Source organism: Rhinoderma darwinii, assembly GCF_050947455.1.
Source record: "Rhinoderma darwinii isolate aRhiDar2 chromosome 5 unlocalized genomic scaffold, aRhiDar2.hap1 SUPER_5_unloc_16, whole genome shotgun sequence".
NCBI classification, from domain to species: Eukaryota; Metazoa; Chordata; class Amphibia; order Anura; family Rhinodermatidae; genus Rhinoderma; species Rhinoderma darwinii.
Genome location: NW_027461772.1, coordinates 336337 through 354647, shown reverse-complemented (window position 1 = coordinate 354647; position 18311 = coordinate 336337). Strand labels below are relative to the sequence as shown.

At 44.0% G+C, this 18311-nt stretch overlaps 3 non-coding genes and 2 pseudogenes across 3 annotated transcripts; all 5 read right to left on the bottom strand.

Moving 5' to 3' along the window:
* Positions 1-2636: 2636 nt before the first annotated feature.
* On the bottom strand, positions 2637-2827 carry LOC142685940 (U2 spliceosomal RNA). The gene has a single exon (XR_012855362.1). It is a non-coding gene; the product is annotated as a U2 spliceosomal RNA (small nuclear RNA).
* A 6192-nt stretch (positions 2828-9019) lies between these two features.
* LOC142685956 (U2 spliceosomal RNA) lies at positions 9020-9203 on the bottom strand. The gene has a single exon (XR_012855370.1). It is a non-coding gene; the product is annotated as a U2 spliceosomal RNA (small nuclear RNA).
* A 791-nt stretch (positions 9204-9994) lies between these two features.
* On the bottom strand, positions 9995-10064 carry LOC142685999 (U2 spliceosomal RNA; annotated as a pseudogene).
* A 1284-nt stretch (positions 10065-11348) lies between these two features.
* On the bottom strand, positions 11349-11542 carry LOC142685952 (U2 spliceosomal RNA). The gene has a single exon (XR_012855367.1). It is a non-coding gene; the product is annotated as a U2 spliceosomal RNA (small nuclear RNA).
* Positions 11543-17984: 6442 nt separating this feature from the next.
* Positions 17985-18187, bottom strand: LOC142685962 (U2 spliceosomal RNA; annotated as a pseudogene).
* Between the last annotated feature and the right edge of the window lie 124 nt (positions 18188-18311).

Sequence of the window (18311 nt, the reverse complement as noted above, 5' to 3'; positions counted from 1 at the left end):
CAGTACGAGCCACATTCTCCTTCTTATTCCCCACTACACCTCTTGTGAAGTGAATGGTTTTCGCCAACTTGGTAACAGTACCGCTCTCAAGGTAGCCAGCCCCAAAAGAAGAGGTAGAAGAGTCAGAGTCCACCGCAGCCGATGAATCTCCCCCTCCCCCACCCGGACTGGAAAATTCCTCAATGCGCTCACTCAATGGCGTTGAAACTACGCTCTCTGGTTCCTTGCGCTTCAGAGAGGATTTATCAACCTGCATCTCCCCCGGATCTCCAGAGGACTCAGATGGAGCTTGAGCCTCCTCCCCTTCAGCGACCAACAGGTCTGGAACTGCAACAGCTTCCGTCATCACCGCAACAGGAACATCCTCCACAACAGCCGCCTCATGAACCTCCGGCTCCATCACAGGCGGCGCTGTTGGACCGGAGGCAGCAATCTCACCTCTCACGACCCCGGCATAGGACCTCTGTACCTCTCCATACACCTTAGGGCACCGCCTGGCCAGGTGTTCCACAGATCCGCAGAAGTGACACTTACGTGCCTCCTCGCAATTGGCAGTCTCATGTCCAGGCTTGTAACAGTTTCTGCATACCTGTCCAGTGGTACAATTCTCCCGGGTGTGGCCAAAGGCGTAGCACACCCTACAAAAATCCGGCTGGCCAGGGTAGTGAAGGAAACCTCTGTTGTTCCCAATAGCAAAATTCTGGGGAGGGTGGCACAGACCATCATGCCCATTTGGGTCTGGACGCAGCTCCACCCAAACCCTCCTCATACCATTAAAAGTCCCAAGAATGTTCTTCCTTTTCTCCACCCCAGAGACATAGGCACAATAACGACCCAAAAATGCCTGGATCTCCTCATCCTCAACAAAAGGATTGTACATGTGGATTACCACCGGGATCCTCTTTTTCTTGGTCTCACAAGGGACAAAATCAATTCCCTGCAGCTCTGGATGGGAAAGGTTCTCCTGACTCCGGAGGTAGCAGGTCCTCATTTCACTCACGGTGGAAAAACTTGCATCAAAGAATCCTTGCTGGGGAAAGGACTGAAGACAGAAGATCGATTCGTGTGCCATTCCCAGAATTCCTTCCAACACCTTCTGTTGCACATGCAAAATTCCATACGACGTCCTCTTCTCCTCTGCGATAAACAGCCGAACTGTATTTGGTGCATTAGGCGGTCCAGCCATAATCCTCCTCGTCCTCGTCCTCCGATCGCCTTCCCTGTCTCCTGGATCACCCCCTAAAGCAGCAGGTGGCTTAAGCTGGCGGACCAGCGATGCCACAAGGCCAAGGGCGAACACTCAGACGGACCTCCCAGCTAAACCACTTGAGCTTAGCCAAAAGGCCGAGAAGCGATAACCCGAATGGGCCTGGCGTTGACCGAGCCTGCCTAATACTGCTGTTCACCCCTTGCAGCGATTCAGCCTACTTCTAGGCAATTCCATGGGGCCCTGCAGGCTCACACACATTTACAGCTACTAAGCGGGAGGTGAATAAAGGCCGGAGAGGAAGCTACACAGGATTTGCTTCTTTTGCTTGCACCACAATGCAGTGCTGAAAGAGGAGGAATCTACATAAAAACGCCTTCTTGGCAACGCCCAAATGCCCTCCTGCCGTGCAAATACTGGCAGCAGCAGCAGCAGTAAGTGCATGCCCACAGCCACCCCTTGTTCCTTCACAACTTGTATTAGCTTTAATCCAGTCCAGTGCTGCCTGCTGAGCAGCACTGACCAACACTGCCTGGGCCCAGGCTTTTATCTATCTCTGAGGCCCCATTATGATGTCAGAAAGCTGGCTCTGGAATCCTGAGGGCTCCACTATGACACGTGCAAAGTTCCGTCTGAACTTTATATAAGACGGTGAGGCTCAGTCAGTCACTCAGTGTTGCCTGAGAGGGCAACACTGCAACAGCCGGCCGCCAGGCTGTCTTTTTTTTGCACATTTATTTGCCTCCAGGAGGCCACAAGAGGGAGACAAGGGACTGCAAAATGGAAAATAAGCATCCACCAACTTTACAGACAACTTCTCCTTGCTCCTACAACCTCCATCCTTGCACAGTTTGTTATTCTTCCAGGTAACAAAGTAACAAATCCAAATTGCTGCTCTCTTTGTAGGCAAGCAAGGGTTTGTTGCAACTGCAATTCTTACTTCTTCTTGAAATGTAGGGACGACAGTACATTCCATCACATCCATCTAGTGTACACAGGTAGGTCCATTGTGGCGGGTAGGCGGCTGGCTGCTTTAATGGCTGTTTGCTGTTCCCCTACTCCACTCCACTCCACTATTTGACTGTGGTGCTGCATCAATCAGTGGCTGGCTCAGGTGCAGCTCTTTAACTTACCTAGGAGGGAGGGCGGAGAGAAGACAAGGAAGGTGAATGAGCTGTTCCAATGTGAAATGCCGGAAACACAGAAACACAGAAGACACACACACACACACACACACACAACAAGAGGTGGCAATGTATTAATTAATTGCATTTAATAAATGAGCTCATTATCACACATGACTGTACAAATGCATTGTCCAACAGGTGTTGAAATAATGGGATTAAAAGGGGAGATCCCATCAGAAAGACAAAAACAATAGCAAACACAAATAGCACTTTTGGAATCTGATTTTAGTCAACACATAAGGGAAGGGTGCACCGGTCCTGGAAATACTGCAATACCAGGTCAATGCGTGGAGTGGACAGAGCAAGCTCTATTTCCATCTCCCTGTTCTAAAAATCCATTTAATATATGGTCCCCAGATAGGGGACGTATCAGATATTAAACTGATAAGAACAGATTTTTACATTTTAATTTTTTTAGTTCTTATTCAGCTATTTCTTATAAAATCTGCGAAACAGAAAAAAGCTTCAGTTCAAACATCTTCCAACAGGACGTTCCAACTTCTTAAATTCCACCAGCTTGAGGCTTTTGGACCCACTCTCTTCCTGTCCAACAAATAGAAGACGTAAATTTCACTTAGGGCCAGCTTTATACAGTCTTTCTCGGAAATGGTGTCTCTTCTGAACAGTAAGATGTTGCGCACCTTCCATAGGGCATTTTTTAAACAGTTCAAGATAATCCACAACACTCTCTTCTTCTCTCCCACAGGATGCTTGAAGTCTCCATACAGCACCACTTCATGGTTCAGGAACCTTAATTCACAGGTAAATTTCAGTAGAATGCCAACAGTTTTCCATACCTTCTGAGCATAGGCACAGTTCCACATTAAGTGCATGACGCTTTCTTCTCCAGGACACCCAGCTCTTGGGCATCTTGGAGTGGAGACGAGCCCTCTTCTATACTGAAATGCCCTGGTAGGGAGACTTTCGTGTAGAATCATCCAAGACAAGTCTTTAAGAACATTTGATAGGTAAGGAGCGTTGGTGTTTCTCCATAGCTCCATAGACTTTGATGTTGTGAAGTTACTCACATTTGTTGTCTCTTGGTGACTGTCCAGCAACATTCTCAGCTTTCTGGCATTCTTAAGATGTTCCTGTTCCATACCTTCCAGTTGGTAGACACGGATGGTTCTTTCCAAACATACATACTGCACAGGTGGTAGCAGCAGGGTAGGCTTTGTAAGGGGCAGCTCTATCCACTTTCTCTTTCTGAACACGTGTCCAGCGGCATACCTTAGAAAATAGGCCCAGGTTTTATTCGTCTTGATGTTCTTGAAACACAAGGAGAAATACTGCAGATATAGAAAGCGTTTAAAGAAGATAATCTCCTTTCCTCCATTCTTCTTCTGCTTGTACATTATCTCTCGTCTAACTTTCTCCATTTTTGAATTCCAGATGAAATGGAAACATATCCTTTGGAGTTCCTTAAGACGATTTTCGCTTGGTAGAAAAACCTGGCTCAAGTACAACAGCAGAGGTAGTACTAGTGCTTTGATGACCAAGTTCTTCCCTTCAATTGTTAGCTGTCTGAGTTTCCAAAACTCAATCTTCTTCTTCACCTTTTCACTTATCAGCTCCCAGCTTTCTTTTCCATCATTCTGGGGCGTGAATATGACACCAAGAATTTTGATTCTGTCGCACTGGGTATTGACCTCTGGTAAGTCGAAATCCCTCCATTCCTTCAGTGTGAAGCAGTCGCACTTATTCTTATTCAATCTGAATCCTGATGCTTGACAGAAGAAGTCTGTTAGCAGTAGCGCCCTCCTCACAGATTGTTTATTGGAGCATAAAATATTGACATCGTCCATATAGGCACTTACTTTCACTGACTGCCCACCTCCTCCTGGAATCGGCACCCCTCTAATGATCTTCTCTTTCCTCAACAGCGTGAGCAGGGGTTCGAGGACACAGATGAAGAGGATGGGCGACAGGGGGCATCCTTGTTTTACCCCAGACATCAGATCCACTTTTCCAGACAAGAAGCCATTAATGGTAACTTGGCTATAGGATTCTTTGTACAGTAATGCGACTTGTTTGATCACGGTCTCAGGAAAATTCATTTTCTTCAGCACAAGCCACAGAAACTCGTGCGAGACTCGGTCATAGGCCTTCTGAAAGTCCAGTGACAACACGGCCAAATCTTGCTTTCTGTCTTTGGAGTACCAGATGCAGTCCCTGATGGTATTTAGGTTATCTGCGATACTTCTACCCGGTACCCCACAAACTTGGTCTTGGTGGATGACCTTGTCGATGTGTTTCTTAATTCTATTGACCAAGATTTTGGATAACACCTTGTAATCGACATTGAGGAGGGTTATTGGCCTCCAATTTTCAAGGCTGGTCTTGTCTCCTTTCTTGAACAGCAAAGTAACTATTCCTCTCCTCCATGACTCAGGTAACAGCTCGCTCTTCATTGCTGCTTTGAAGATCTCCAGCAGGTCTTCCTTCAGAGTGTTCCAGAATGTTGAAAAGAACTCCACTGATAGACCATCTGATCCTGGAGCCTTCCCTCTTGCGAAACTCTTGATTACACTCAGGAGTTCTCCCAAGGTAAGTTCCTTGCATAAGTCTTCTTTCTCAGCTTGGCCAAGCTTAAGTTCTAGCGCTTCTAGGGCGTGTGAGACATAAGACATATCTATCTTCTTTTTGTCAAAGAGAGACTGATAGAATTTCTTGGCCTCTTGAAGCATACCTTCTTTGCTGGTTTGACCAGCGATATTGGTCATGATATTTTTCTGTTCCATACTTTTCTTGAAAAAGAAGCGTGAACATTTCTCGTTATTTTCCAACTGTTGCACTTTAGTATTAAAGATCACTTCTTGTCCTTTTTGATGGATGACCTCTTTAATTTCTTTTTTAATTTTTCCCACCAGGTCAGCGACATCAACACCAGCGTTCTTCAAACTCAGGTAAGTCTGTAATTTTGTGTTGAGTCTCTTGTACCACCTTTTCTTCTCTCGGGCTCTTTTAATCCCATAATCTAAGAAGAAGTTCTTGATCTTCTCTTTAGTATTGTCCCACCATTCTAGGATTGATGGAAATTTTCCTTTAGCAGTTGCCCATTTTTTGTAGGCTACAATGAATTCCTCCTGCATCACTTTGTCTTCCAGAAAGCTGGTATTTAATCTCCATACTCCTCTTCCTCTTTCATTTGCAGGGATATGAATAGTTGCACTGAGCATTTTATGGTCAGAGAAGATATTGTCTTCAATCTTAATGTCCACTGGCTTCATATTTTTCGATGTGAGTACATAATCCAGTCTGGACTTGACTGTAATGTTCTCCCAGGTATAACCTGGTTCAGACCTCTTCAGACTCCTCCATACATCAGACAATTCAAAATCGCAAATGAAATTTTTCCACTGTTGCACGGTTTTATCTACTCTTCTTGCAGCACCTCCAGTTCGATCTTCACTTTCGAGTGCACAATTGAGATCACCTGCTACTACAAGCGATGTTGAGCCGGCAATAAATGGCTGGATATCTTCAATCAATTCTGACCTTTCATTAGTATCAGGTGAGGCATACACATTGAGGAGTTTCACTTCACTCCCATTATAGTCAACAATAACTAAAAGCGCCCTCCCGGGGATAAGTTCAACAAAGGAAATAATTCGGCAATTCTGCCCTTTCAATAAAACACCTACTCCTGTTGACTTATTTGAATTTTCGCCTGACCAAACCGATTGTCCGTGAGGCCAACTGTCTCTCAGCTCTTTATAGTCCATACTGTGATCTATATCACATTCTTGCAGAAAAACAATATCAAAGTTCAATGTGCTCAAAAACGAAAAAAAGGCAGCCCTTCTGGCAGAGCTCCTCACACTCCTCACATTCAGCGAGAGCAACTTCAGACAGGACATCATTCAGACTTCATGATGACCCATCAGAATCAGAAAGTTCAGGAAGTATATCCCCCAGGCTTGGAGTTGCGAACTCCTGGATATCCATGGTGGGCTGGATAGGTTGAGACATCTCAATTGCCGATACTGGTTGCGGTGTCTCCATTGCCAGCACTGGCTGTACGTCTTTTAATTTTGCCTTCATAGTCTTTTTCGACTTGACACTACTAGACTCAGCCGACTCAACCTTTTTCCTTTTTCTTTTCTCCTCCAGCTCCATCACTTCACCCCAGTCATCCTCTTGGCCATCAGGAAGACCGGGAGAGCGGACATCAGTCACACGAGAACCGCTAGATGGCAGACCCTTGGCCTCGGATGGGACATCGGACTCTGTAACTGCTACAGGACCTGCCACCATTACGGAAGGACTCAGGATAACGGATAGGTTCTTTTTTCCCTCTGATACTGGGGCCACCTTCCGTATGAGGCCAGCAACAGATGGCCCAGCAGCAGGCTCCTTGGATAGAATAGTCAGTCCAGGTTGTTGTTGAGCTGACGCTGCAACCTGCGCCCAAGTCTTTACCCTATCTGGGCAATCTTTGAACGTGTGTCTCTTCCCACCACACAGATTACATGTGATCTCCTCCTGACACTCGTCTCTATTGTGGCCAAGTTTCCCACAGTGACTGCAGAAGCGTGTGTCAGCCGCCTCTGCTTTGCATCCATCTGGCTTGTGCCCAAACTTCCTACATTTCCTACAATAGGAGGGCATATTGTTGTAGAACAGATAGCCTCTGTCACGGCCAATGGTGAAATTGGAAGGCGGGTGGTGAACTCCCCCAATCCCATCTGGGTCTGCTCCAAACTTCACCAAAAATTTGTATTTGCCTGTCCATAGGCCAACTTCGTCCATCACCTTCTGGCCATTTTTAATGTCCGTACAATACCGCAGCAGGAACCGAGCAATATTGTCCATGGTGACATACGGATTGTACATGAAGACAGTCACATACGCTTCACCATAGGAGTACAGCAAGGTGAATTTAAGTCCTTCCAGCTCTGGACTCCCCTCTTTCAATTTCAGAGTCTGGTAGAAGTTCTGGCAGGCAGCTGTTGTCTCCAAGACCAGGATATAATAGTCTTTTGCCGGATGTTGTAGGCAGAGAATGTCATTCTTTTCTACCAGAAGAAGTCCAAACAGGATCTCTGTAGCCAGATGTTTCAATCCGAACTCCTCCCGATAATTTTCTCCAATATCAATTCGGATGCCGTTCTTCACAAAATTTTGTCCACGCTCCAGGAATCGGATTCGGCCATAAGAAGCCATATTATCTGTATCCCTGTCTGGGAACTCAGTCGATCGCCTTCTTGTTCTCCGTGGTCTTCCCCTTATAGCAGCATAGAGCTTCAGACAGTAAACTGCCAATGCTCTAAGGCCAAGGGTATGACAGGCTAGGAGACCCTCTGACAAGCCACTTGAGCTTAGCCAAAAGGCCGAGAAGCGATAACCCGAATGGGCCTGGCGTTGACCGAGCCTGCCTAATACTGCTGTTCACCCCTTGCAGCGATTCAGCCTACTTCTAGGCAATTCCATGGGGCCCTGCAGGCTCACACACATTTACAGCTACTAAGCGGGAGGTGAATAAAGGCCGGAGAGGAAGCTACACAGGATTTGCTTCTTTTGCTTGCACCACAATGCAGTGCTGAAAGAGGAGGAATCTACATAAAAACGCCTTCTTGGCAACGCCCAAATGCCCTCCTGCCGTGCAAATACTGGCAGCAGCAGCAGCAGTAAGTGCATGCCCACAGCCACCCCTTGTTCCTTCACAACTTATATTAGCTTTAATCCAGTCCAGTGCTGCCTGCTGAGCAGCACTGACCAACACTGCCTGGGCCCAGGCTTTTATCTATCTCTGAGGCCCCATTATGATGTCAGAAAGCTGGCTCTGGAATCCTGAGGGCTCCACTATGACACGTGCAAAGTTCCGTCTGAACTTTATATAAGACGGTGAGGCTCAGTCAGTCACTCAGTGTTGCCTGAGAGGGCAACACTGCAACAGCCGGCCGCCAGGCTGTCTTTTTTTTGCACATTTATTTGCCTCCAGGAGGCCACAAGAGGGAGACAAGGGACTGCAAAATGGAAAATAAGCATCCACCAACTTTACAGACAACTTCTCCTTGCTCCTACAACCTCCATCCTTGCACAGTTTGTTATTCTTCCAGGTAACAAAGTAACAAATCCAAATTGCTGCTCTCTTTGTAGGCAAGCAAGGGTTTGTTGCAACTGCAATTCTTACTTCTTCTTGAAATGTAGGGACGACAGTACATTCCATCACATCCATCTAGTGTACACAGGTAGGTCCATTGTGGCGGGTAGGCGGCTGGCTGCTTTAATGGCTGTTTGCTGTTCCCCTACTCCACTCCACTCCACTATTTGACTGTGGTGCTGCATCAATCAGTGGCTGGCTCAGGTGCAGCTCTTTAACTTACCTAGGAGGGAGGGCGGAGAGAAGACAAGGAAGGTGAATGAGCTGTTCCAATGTGAAATGCCGGAAACACAGAAACACAGAAGACACACACACACACACACACACACAACAAGAGGTGGCAATGTATTAATTAATTGCATTTAATAAATGAGCTCATTATCACACATGACTGTACAAATGCATTGTCCAACAGGTGTTGAAATAATGGGATTAAAAGGGGAGATCCCATCAGAAAGACAAAAACAATAGCAAACACAAATAGCACTTTTGGAATCTGATTTTAGTCAACACATAAGGGAAGGGTGCACCGGTCCTGGAAATACTGCAATACCAGGTCAATGCGTGGAGTGGACAGAGCAAGCTCTATTTCCATCTCCCTGTTCTAAAAATCCATTTAATATATGGTCCCCAGATAGGGGACGTATCAGATATTAAACTGATAAGAACAGATTTTTTTTTTTTTTTTTTTTTTAAAAGCCCGAGTCGTGCTTTCTATCACCCAAGTGCATAAAAAGTGCAGAGGTGCCACACAAAAAGTGCACAAGGATGCGGTCTATCGCAGCCCTTCTCTTAAAAGAGAGAGGCCCCGCATAACCATTCCCTGACCCTCCAAACCATAGGCCTAGAGGATCAAGGATCGATGGTCCCCCCTCGCCGAAGCTTAGGGAGACCCAAACACACTCCTAGGCTTCTACCTGGGCTGCCACCCCAGTGTCCACCTAGGAGCCTGCATCCTAGTTGCACCTCCCCTCCGAAGAAGGGAGGCCGGGTTGCAGGGGAAAAAGGAACCAGAAGGCCACACATTTTCCCCCTAGACCTCAGGAGGGTCCCAAAAGGGCACCGCATCCCAAAATCCTTGTGACAAACGTGACAAACACACAGTGAAAAACAAAATTAAATAAGTGGATGTGCGCTGTGATACAGCCTGGACATCCGCCAGGTATAAAAAAAATTCCTCATCTCCCAGCCAGAAGGCCGGGAGAATAAAGGTGTGTGCTCATATAGCGTGAAAGAGAGTGCGTGCAAGTGTGCCTTCACTCAGTGGGATCCCACCCCCAGTGAGTTAGGGCACCCCAGGGTCACCAGCCCTGGGGCACATAGCAACTCGGGCTTCCAAACTACCCGGCCTAATGACCTCGATCCGGCGGTCGCCTGGTCACCTACAAATGGTACCTTTAAACCAAATGCGTACACCAGAGCGATGACCGTTGTGGTTCCCTGCCCTCACCTCGGCGTTCTGTCATCCCCCTACGATGGCCCACGTACCACCGGCAGGGATGATTACTAACCTCAGCTTGAGCAGGTACTACACTTGATCTTAGCCAAAAGGCCGAGAAGCGATAACCCGAATGGGCCTGGCGTTGACCGAGCCTGCCTAATACTGCTGTTCACCCCTTGCAGCGATTCAGCCTACTTCTAGGCAATTCCATGGGGCCCTGCAGGCTCACACACATTTACAGCTACTAAGCGGGAGGTGAATAAAGGCCGGAGAGGAAGCTACACAGGATTTGCTTCTTTTGCTTGCACCACAATGCAGTGCTGAAAGAGGAGGAATCTACATAAAAACGCCTTCTTGGCAACGCCCAAATGCCCTCCTGCCGTGCAAATACTGGCAGCAGCAGCAGCAGTAAGTGCATGCCCACAGCCACCCCTTGTTCCTTCACAACTTGTATTAGCTTTAATCCAGTCCAGTGCTGCCTGCTGAGCAGCACTGACCAACACTGCCTGGGCCCAGGCTTTTATCTATCTCTGAGGCCCCATTATGATGTCAGAAAGCTGGCTCTGGAATCCTGAGGGCTCCACTATGACACGTGCAAAGTTCCGTCTGAACTTTATATAAGACGGTGAGGCTCAGTCAGTCACTCAGTGTTGCCTGAGAGGGCAACACTGCAACAGCCGGCCGCCAGGCTGTCTTTTTTTTGCACATTTATTTGCCTCCAGGAGGCCACAAGAGGGAGACAAGGGACTGCAAAATGGAAAATAAGCATCCACCAACTTTACAGACAACTTCTCCTTGCTCCTACAACCTCCATCCTTGCACAGTTTGTTATTCTTCCAGGTAACAAAGTAACAAATCCAAATTGCTGCTCTCTTTGTAGGCAAGCAAGGGTTTGTTGCAACTGCAATTCTTACTTCTTCTTGAAATGTAGGGACGACAGTACATTCCATCACATCCATCTAGTGTACACAGGTAGGTCCATTGTGGCGGGTAGGCGGCTGGCTGCTTTAATGGCTGTTTGCTGTTCCCCTACTCCACTCCACTCCACTATTTGACTGTGGTGCTGCATCAATCAGTGGCTGGCTCAGGTGCAGCTCTTTAACTTACCTAGGAGGGAGGGCGGAGAGAAGACAAGGAAGGTGAATGAGCTGTTCCAATGTGAAATGCCGGAAACACAGAAACACAGAAGACACACACACACACACACACACACACACAACAAGAGGTGGCAATGTATTAATTAATTGCATTTAATAAATGAGCTCATTATCACACATGACTGTACAAATGCATTGTCCAACAGGTGTTGAAATAATGGGATTAAAAGGGGAGATCCCATCAGAAAGACAAAAACAATAGCAAACACAAATAGCACTTTTGGAATCTGATTTTAGTCAACACATAAGGGAAGGGTGCACCGGTCCTGGAAATACTGCAATACCAGGTCAATGCGTGGAGTGGACAGAGCAAGCTCTATTTCCATCTCCCTGTTCTAAAAATCCATTTAATATATGGTCCCCAGATAGGGGACGTATCAGATATTAAACTGATAAGAACAGATTTTTTTTTGTTTTGGCTGTACCACAAGGATACAAAACCGTTTATTCAAATTTCAAAAGATTTTACATACAGGTGCAAGACATTTACAATATAGAATTCCAATCATTAAAATGCCATTTTACATATGCAGAAGCGTCCTTTTGTTTATCAAGTAAAAGATATAAAAACATTTCACTTAAAATCATCCCAATTACATTATCCACCGATAAAATATCCTTTTTAAAAAGTAAAATGTTCCGTGCCTTCCAAAGAGCTGCCTTCACACAGTTTATGATCCTCCATGCCGTCCATCTGTCTGGAAAGGAAACACAGTCTATTTGTCCATATAATATGACGTAATAGTTCAAAGTCTTTATTGCCGTGATTGTTTTTAGTAGCGGTAAAATCTTCTTCCAAACGTCCTTCGCAAAATCGCAAGTCCATAATAGATGAAAAACAGTTTCCTCGTTGTGGCATCCCTCTCTTGGGCAATTGGCTGTAGATGACAAATGCCTTCTGTGTTGGAAGGAACGGCATGGCAGGCAACTGTGGACGCAGCTCCAGGCTAGGTCTTTCTGGGAATTAAAAAGATAAAAAGAATTCAGCATTTTCCATATATTCTTACATTGTATCTCATTAAAATTCCCAATAAAACAAACCTCAGTGGATTTTGAAATAAATTTTGTTAAAACTTTGCCATTCATTAAGACATCTGTTTTTACCTTAGTGAGATTAAAAAGGATAACAATTTTCTCTAAAATCTCATAAATATCTGGCATGTTGAAACTGTAGGGATGTTTAAGATCAGTTTGAAACCACCCAAAACGCCTCATGAAATTTCCCAAATTATATCTCAAGAAGAATGACCAGTAGTTTTCTTTAAAAAAATTCTTAAAACATAATGAAAAGAACTTAGTGTATAAGAAAACTCTAAAATCAGTAAAATCTTTTCCTCCTTTATCTTTGGGTTTAAAAACGATTTCTCTTTTTAATTTTTCCATTTTTGAATTCCAAAAGAAAGTGAAACATGCTTTTTGCAATTTGCATAAAATACGGGTGGGAGGGGGGAAGACTAAGCTCAAGTATAAAATCAAAGGCAGGATCACCATTTTAATAATAAGCACTTTGCCCTCCATAGTCAGATCTCTCATTCTCCATATACATAACTTCTGGTTTACTTTTTGCATGATCCCCTCCCAGTTCTCCGTTACATTATTGTATTCATTAAAATAAATACCTAAAATCTTCACTTTCTCTACAATTGGAATCTCAATGTCTTGCATATCTATTGCACCAATCTTTAAAATCTCACATTTATTAAAATTTACTTTAAAACCTGATGCACAGCAGAAATAATGGATTTGTTTTAAGGTCTTTTTTAATGATATATTATCCTTACAGGTTATTGCAACATCATCCATATAACTTACAACCTTGGCTTCAGTACCCTTGCTACCCGGGAGAGCTACCCCACAAATGTCATTATCTCTCCTAATCATGCATAAAAGGGGTTCAAGGGCACAGATAAAAAGTAGAGGTGATAGGGGACAACCTTGTTTCACACCGGACCTGAGGGGAACAGCCTGGGACTTAAAACCATTAATTAAAATTCTACTTTGACAGTCCCTATAAAATGCTTTTAAAGAATTTATAAAATTTTCTGGTACGCCCATCTTTCCTAAAACATTGAATAAAAACTGGTGTGAGACCCTGTCAAATGCTTTTTCAAAATCTACCATTAAAATTGCCAAGTTGCTTTTCCTGCTGTTTGCATCATTTATCAGATCTTTTATGAGGTTAAGATTTTCCCATATACTTCTTCCTGGAATTCCACAGACTTGATTGGGGTGAATAAGTTTCTCAATCACAGTTTTGAGTCTGTTTGCACAGATCTTGGCCATTACCTTGTAGTCGCAATTTAATAAAGTTATCGGCCTCCAGTTCTTGATCTCTTCTTTATTACCTTTTTTGTGCAGTAATGATACATCACCCATTTTCCAGGATTCTGGTAAAATCTTTGAGCTAAAAACTTCTAAAAGGAGAGATAAAAAATCATCCTTTAAAACCTCATAAAAAGTTCTGTAAAATTCGATTGGTACCCCATCAGCTCCTGGAACCTTGCCCAACTTAAAACTATTTATAGTATCCAGCATCTCTTTCTCGGTGATGGGCTGTAATAAAGCAGATTGGGCATTAAAATCTAAAACACATGAAACTTCTTTTAAAACGTTCTCCATAAAATTAGTATCCACATTTTTTTCGCTAAAAAGATTTTTATAATAAATATGAGTTTTTTTTAAAATGTTGTCAATATCGGTTTCTCCTTCCATTTTATCTATATGAATCTTCTTTTGTATACTTTTTTTAAAAAAGTATCTGGAGCATTTCTCGTTTTCTTCCATGTGTTGTATTTTTGCTTTAAAAATTATCTCTTTTCCTTTATCTTCCAGAAACATTTGGGCTTCTTTTTTAACCTGTATTATCTCCTCAGTCACTTCTACCCCCACAGACCTTATTTTGTAAAGAGTTTGCAATTGAATATTTAATTTTTCATAGACCGCTCTTTTTTCTTTTGCTCTTTGAATTCCATACCTTATGAAAAAATTTTTGATCTTCTTCTTCATCTTATCCCACCATAACGTCATGGATTCTGTAGGGTCTCTCTTTCGCTTACACCTATTATAAAACCTAATAAAATCTGCAATTATTTTTTCATCCTTTAAAAGTGCTACATTCATCTTCCATGAACTGGAGCCTCTTCTAAAACCAGAGTCAAAATTTAGAACAAATAAAAGGCCTTTATGGTCAGAGAACATGTTTGTTAAAAGTTCACAGTGGACAGGTAAAATTTGCTGAGAAGAAAAAATAAAATCAATTCTTGAGCTACATCGTATGTTACTCCAAGTAGTGCTATCTAGATCTGACATTTTTTTATTACAATTTTTGAAGACATCTGTAAGTTTAAAATCACTCACAATGTTACTTAAAAGACCAGAAGTTTTATCGTAGTTTCTACTGGAGGACTGCGTAATTCTTTTTTCACCTCTTAAAACACAATTAAAATCCCCAGCTAAAACCAAGGGACAGGAATCGGTTATAAAAAGAGGTAAAATTCCCAGCATTTCTTCTCTTTCTTTTTTATCTGGTGATCCATAAAAATTTAAAAACTGCCACTTAATACCATTTATAAAAGCCTTTACTAATAAAATCCTGCCTGGTAAAATTTCTTGTTTAAAAGTAATGTTAATATTACCCTTAAAAAGGATTGCCACTCCTGCAGATTTTGATAGGTTAGAACCAGACCATACCGAAGTTCCATATTTCCAATCTGTTTCGTATTTTTGATATTCTGCCCGATGAGGGATGCCACACTCCTGCAAAAAGAACACTGAAGCAGAAAGCAGGGATAAATAATTAAAAAGGACTGTTCTGCGTATTTTTGACTTGAGTCCCCTTACATTTAGGGAGAGTCCTTTTAAAACTGCCATTGATGAGATATAAAAGGTGGGATAAAACACAATTTTCAACCCCTTAAAACCTTTATTTCTTCTTCCAGCCTAGCCAACCCCTGAGAGCTGTCAGAGTTTTCCAGGTCACCTCTAGAAGTTACGCAGTGCAAGAAGCTTGTAGAACTGGAATCGCTGTCTGTTGCCTCCTCCGAAAAATCCTCACACAGAGGACTAAGGAGAGTATTTGGAATGATCGTTAAACCCGTCTTTCCCCTCTCTGGTGTTTTTGACCCGTAGTCCGTCTCTTCCATAGGGCCTCCTGAATGGGAAGCGCCAGGCTGTCCAACAGACATCTGGGCCATCTCTTCTGGGGTTTCCGGGACAGTGCTGGTTGCTCCAGGTTCACCTACAGGTTGTATTGCTAAGTACCGGTTTGTCATCCTTAGTACGTCCTGATTTTGAGGCTCACCTGTCTTCCGTTTTTTCGCACCTAGATCTTCTTGTTTTTCTTGAGAAACAGCTTCCTCCGGGTTTCTACCTTCCTTTCGAGAAAAAGGCATCCCCGTCCCCTGCTTCTCTATTCGCTTCCTCTCCTTTTGTCGGTCCTTCATCCTAATTTGAGACTGAAATCCTTCGTTATCCAGAGAGGCAACAGACTTACCAGTATTAATGTCCAAAGTGTGACTTGCTTCTTGGGTCTCCATTCTTGCTTCCTCTTCGGGGGCCGGCTGGTTTTCCAGTTGTTTCTCTCGTTGGGGTCGGTATGTAGAAATTTGTGGTCTCTTCTGCGGTTTCTGTCTGTGGGGACAAGCTATGTAAAAGTGACTGGTGTCTTGACACAGACTACACTTTTTTGGTTTGTTACAATTTTTAACAGTATGGTTTTGGCTACCACAATTTGTGCAAGTACTCTCACAATCATTTTTTGTATGCCCATATTTTTTGCAAATTCTACAAAATTCCTCCATACCGTTAAAAAAAATATCACCGTTAATATTGCCCAATTTAAAACGAGCTGGGGGTACCAATTTTTCCTCAGGTGCTTTTGGGTCGTCTTTAAGTTCAACAAAAAATTTCCATTTAGAGGTCCATACATCAAACTCATTCATAACCTTCCCCTTAGGAATAACCAAAGTACAAAAATTTTTTAAAAAAAATATTATCTCATCTTCAGTTATATAAGGAGAATACATTTTAATCACCATGAGTTTCCGATCTGAAGAAAAATGCTCCATAATCTGGACCCCTTTAAGCCTGGGATCTCTGCCTACCTTTTTCAAGCGATTTGCAAAATCCAAGTATATACCGTCATATCGCAAGGTCACATCATAGATCCCACGCCTAGGATAGTCCTGGATTGCCAAAATCTCCAATGGCCGGATCGCAAATACTCCCAAAAGCACCTCTTCGATCAGGTGTTTCAATCCACGATTGGCTGGAGCCTCCTCCGTATACGTAAAACGTACCGAGTTTTTTAGCCGAGTGAAGTTCGGCTCGAACGTGAGAGTATCATCTGCCGCCATGATAACTCACTGGGTATCGCACCACAGAGACACACGGGTCACTGTGGCCAGGGGGATCGCCGCTCGTTGCTCCGGACTAAGCCTCTCTCCCAAATAGCAGCACGGGGGTGAAGTCCAGGCGAACCTGGACAATCCCCCGAGGCCGAGAGAGAGGGTACCGGAGCACCTCCCAACCAAAACCAAGGCAGTACTGATACGAATAAACAGCACTACACTTGATCTCAGCCAGAAGGCCGAGAAGCGATAACCCGAATGGGCCTGGCGTTGACCGAGCCTGCCTAATACTGCTGTTCACCCCTTGCAGCGATTCAGCCTACTTCTAGGCAATTCCATGGGGCCCTGCAGGCTCACACACATTTACAGCTACTAAGCGGGAGGTGAATAAAGGCCGGAGAGGAAGCTACACAGGATTTGCTTCTTTTGCTTGCACCACAATGCAGTGCTGAAAGAGGAGGAATCTACATAAAAACGCCTTCTTGGCAACGCCCAAATGCCCTCCTGCCGTGCAAATACTGGCAGCAGCAGCAGCAGCAGTAAGTGCATGCCCACAGCCACCCCTTGTTCCTTCACAACTTGTATTAGCTTTAATCCAGTCCAGTGCTGCCTGCTGAGCAGCACTGACCAACACTGCCTGGGCCCAGGCTTTTATCTATCTCTGAGGCCCCATTATGATGTCAGAAAGCTGGCTCTGGAATCCTGAGGGCTCCACTATGACACGTGCAAAGTTCCGTCTGAACTTTATATAAGACGGTGAGGCTCAGTCAGTCACTCAGTGTTGCCTGAGAGGGCAACACTGCAACAGCCGGCCGCCAGGCTGTCTTTTTTTTGCACATTTATTTGCCTCCAGGAGGCCACAAGAGGGAGACAAGGGACTGCAAAATGGAAAATAAGCATCCACCAACTTTACAGACAACTTCTCCTTGCTCCTACAACCTCCATCCTTGCACAGTTTGTTATTCTTCCAGGTAACAAAGTAACAAATCCAAATTGCTGCTCTCTTTGTAGGCAAGCAAGGGTTTGTTGCAACTGCAATTCTTACTTCTTCTTGAAATGTAGGGACGACAGTACATTCCATCACATCCATCTAGTGTACACAGGTAGGTCCATTGTGGCGGGTAGGCGGCTGGCTGCTTTAATGGCTGTTTGCTGTTCCCCTACTCCACTCCACTCCACTATTTGACTGTGGTGCTGCATCAATCAGTGGCTGGCTCAGGTGCAGCTCTTTAACTTACCTAGGAGGGAGGGCGGAGAGAAGACAAGGAAGGTGAATGAGCTGTTCCAATGTGAAATGCCGGAAACACAGAAACACAGAAGACACACACACACACACACACACACACACAACAAGAGGTGGCAATGTATTAATTAATTGCATTTAATAAATGAGCTCATTATCACACATGACTGTACAAATGCATTGTCCAACAGGTGTTGAAATAATGGGATTAAAAGGGGAGATCCCATCAGAAAGACAAAAACAATAGCAAACACAAATAGCACTTTTGGAATCTGATTTTAGTCAACACATAAGGGAAGGGTGCACCGGTCCTGGAAATACTGCAATACCAGGTCAATGCGTGGAGTGGACAGAGCAAGCTCTATTTCCATCTCCCTGTTCTAAAAATCCATTTAATATATGGTCCCCAGATAGGGGACGTATCAGATATTAAACTGATAAGAACAGATTTTTTTTTTTTTTTTTTTTTTTTTTTTTTTTTTTTTGCAAAATTGTTATTATTTTTTTATTAATTTTTTTTTTTTTTTTAATTTTCCTCTTTTAATATATTTATTGAACATACATATACATTACACAAATACATCCATACCTGTTGCCATTTAAATCATGGCACCAAGCCTTT